Here is a 3,227-nt window from a genome sequence, read left to right as displayed (position 1 = left end):
GCTCTGAAAGTAGCCTGTGTAGGATGAGATACCACTGAAGCTTAATCAGAATTTTCCCTCACCAATTATCTAACAGTGGCAAATGTAAAAAATCTGCAGTTAAAATACATAGCAGTCACTCCATATACTGCCCTCTCCCCACTCACCCAACTTCTGAATAACAGGGTTTTTTCAAATTTTATTCCCTTTTAGTTCAAATTTCATGGAAAAAGCTAAAAAGTCATGTTTTAGCAATATATCCCCATAGAGCACTGCAATTTACCAAGATTTTAATGTATTTGGACAGAAATCTTACTCAAAGATTAGTAATGACTATTTTCCAGCAAATATTGAGTAAAAAATAATTTTAACCCCAATCTGAGGTGATAAGCTTCCTTTTCTGGGGGACACAGATGCTGAGACAATTGTAGCAATTATCCAGGACAATAAAAGAAAGCCTACAACAGTCTGTCATATCATGGTGAGTGTGCATCAAAGCTCATCATGGTTTTTGGTGAGATCTTCCCAATAATTAGTAGCTTGGCTTCCAACACACATGTTCCAGTTGTCCAAGATCTCCTCTTTAGTGAGCTTTTCATCCTTGTTTTTGTCCGACTCGTACACCAGGTGCCTGGCCTCAGCATGCGCGTGGTCATAATCTTGCGGGAGGATCCAGTGGCGAATCTCATCTTTGTCCAGCTTCCTGTCCTTGTTCAGATCTCAGAATTCATTAAACTGCTCCCGTTCTGACAGCACCCAGTCTGGCTCAGGGCCATCCTCCACGTGGGAAAACATATCAGCAGTATACTCAGCCTGACACACAAGGCCATCTCCATTCTTGCTGATGTCCTCCAGAGTTTCCCAAACCACAATCTCCTTCATGTGCCCAAACTCCTCAGGGGGCAGGAAGGCGGTGAACTCCTCCCGGGTGGCTGTCTGGTCACCATCGAGGTCCGCAGGCTTGAACCTTCTCTCAACACATGGTAGCATCTTTTTTAAAGGTGTGATGATCTGAAGTATCATGAAACTCTGTGGGGTCTCCTAGGCAGTAACCGTAGGTGGCTTGTTTGTGTTCTTCCCAGGAAATGTTATCGTCTTTGTCTCGATCATAATCCTTCCAGACTTAGGTGACATTATCGTAGGTGTACCTTTTCTGCACCCGTTCGATCAAGGTTTTCAGCTCCTGGGCGGTGACAAAGCTGTCCCCATCCCTGTCGATTCAATCGACAATCTTCCCCAGCCTCTCCTTGCTCTCCTCCGAGGTGAGCTGGTGGAAGGTCTTGGAGTCCTCCTTGCCCAGGAAGGCCTCGTGGTCGTACTGGAAGCTCTGGTTGTCCTCGGGCGGCCGCTCACCCAGCTCCTTGCGCCCCGCACCGTGGGCTTGGCCCGCAGCGCCGGGGGCGCCAGCAGCAGCCCCAGGACCAGCCCCAGGTGGCACCCGCGGCAGCCGCACGCCATTGTCGGGAGAGGAGAGCTGCCCGCGGGGAGGCACCGAGCGAGCGATGAGAGCGGCGGCTCGGGGATGGGGGCTTGGAGTGAGCGCGGCGGCGGGGCTCGAGTCTTCGTCTTAGAGTTGAGGTGGTACAGCAGGAAGAGGAGATCTGACTACAGGTATCTGTCAAGGTGCAACGGAAGTTGTGTTTTGTACAGACTCAGGGGAGAGATACCTTAGAGCTTGGTATGTGGATTACTGCCTCTTGAGGTTGTGATCTTCATATCCCTGGAAGCAGTCACGTGAGGCCTCTACCAGAGAAGGAATTGCTCTAAATAATAGTGATAAGGACAGCTGACATTTGTCAGGTGTTACTATGTGCCATGTACACTGTACATTGATTAACTCATTTAATCTTACCAACAACCCTATCAGGTAAGTACTATTATTATCCCCATTTTATAGATGGGAAAATTGAGGCACAGAGGGCCACTAACTTGCTCAAGCTCGTGCAGGGCAGTGTGGGTCCGGAGTCTGAGATCCTCTAGCACAAGAAGAGGGTTTGAGCAAGAAGACCTCTAAGATTTTTCCCATCCCTGAGACTCTGACGTTTTAGGGCGTTCTCTACTGGGACCATCCTCAAGTCATGTACTTCTTGTGGCTTTTAGGTCACACTCCGCCTAAGGCCAAGGAGACAAGACACTGCTGACTCATTCTTTCCCAGCGGCGCAGGCTGGGAACTGAGCCAGGTCACTTGGCCAGCCTGGTGGCAGGTGCCGGTGCTTGTGGTTTGGCGGCGGGTCAGCAGCCGGGATGTGGCCTCAGGGGCTGACCCGTGGGGAGGGCAGTGTGTCCACAGAACTCAAACTCTGGGACCCTTCAGAGAGGGGTGGATTTGGGGATAGGAAAGAAATACAATTCAGAATTCAACAAGACGGACGTGTGAAACTGCAAAGCCCTAAGTGGACTTTGCTCAGCGCCAGGGTCGAGCGTGGCTGACCCGTGTGCACCTGGGTGACCCTCCCTGGGGGCTGAACAGGGGCTGCTGACAAGCCTCTCCAGCACTGTTCATCCCTCGACATTGACCCAAGGCCTCCTTGGCAGCCAGGGAGGAACAGGGTGCCCTGCTGGAGGGACCTCCCTGCCCAGGGCTTCTCAGAGGTGTTCTGGGTACCGGCGCCCAGCAGAAAGTGTAGGGGTGCCTGGTCCCACCCGCGGCCCTGAGGGCTGAAGGGGTCAGTATCATGGCCCGTGGGTGCCCCCGGGGAGCTCCTCTTACATGCAATGGTACAAGGTTTTCTATAAATGGAGCTCATAGGTGGAATTAAAACTCTAGGAGGGCCTTCTCCTGATTCCCTAGGACCTCCTGCCCTGCATCTTCTAAGGGAGGGTTTTGTGCCTGAAAGTCCCTTCTCTTTTGTTTTTGGACACTTGGGTGACAGAGGAGTAGACAAATCCTGGCACCGAAGAAAGCAGCTGGCCAAACCCTGCTATTCCTACTGATTAGGAAGGAATTCAGTTTGAGTTAGTGGTTCCCAAACTTGTCTGATGATAAAACCCACTCGATCAGAACCTTTCTGTGAAGAACCTGGCAAAACTACATTTAAAAATAAGAGTCCCTTCCCCAACTTTTATCATGGAGGGAGACCCTGAGGGAAAAAAGTTTGAGCTACAGACTCAATTCACAGCACCTTCATCTTGGACTTGAGAGAGCCTTAAGGAATCTACACTAATGATCTGATAAAACTGAAATGTAAAGAACCCAGTGAATGCGAGAGAATGCTTCAAAAACCCTGAAGATTTTCTACCTTTAATT

At 50.2% G+C, this 3,227-nt stretch overlaps 1 pseudogene; it reads right to left on the bottom strand.

Annotated features, from left to right (window-relative positions):
- Positions 1 to 471: 471 nt before the first annotated feature.
- On the bottom strand, positions 472 to 1,437 carry LOC118906145 (annotated as a pseudogene).
- Between the last annotated feature and the right edge of the window lie 1,790 nt (positions 1,438 to 3,227).

The sequence above is a fragment of the Balaenoptera musculus genome, chromosome 13 (genome assembly GCF_009873245.2).
Source record: "Balaenoptera musculus isolate JJ_BM4_2016_0621 chromosome 13, mBalMus1.pri.v3, whole genome shotgun sequence".
Taxonomy (NCBI): domain Eukaryota; kingdom Metazoa; phylum Chordata; class Mammalia; order Artiodactyla; family Balaenopteridae; genus Balaenoptera; species Balaenoptera musculus.
The sequence above is the reverse complement of the archived record's forward strand: the minus strand, read 5'-3'. Positions and strand labels throughout refer to the sequence as shown.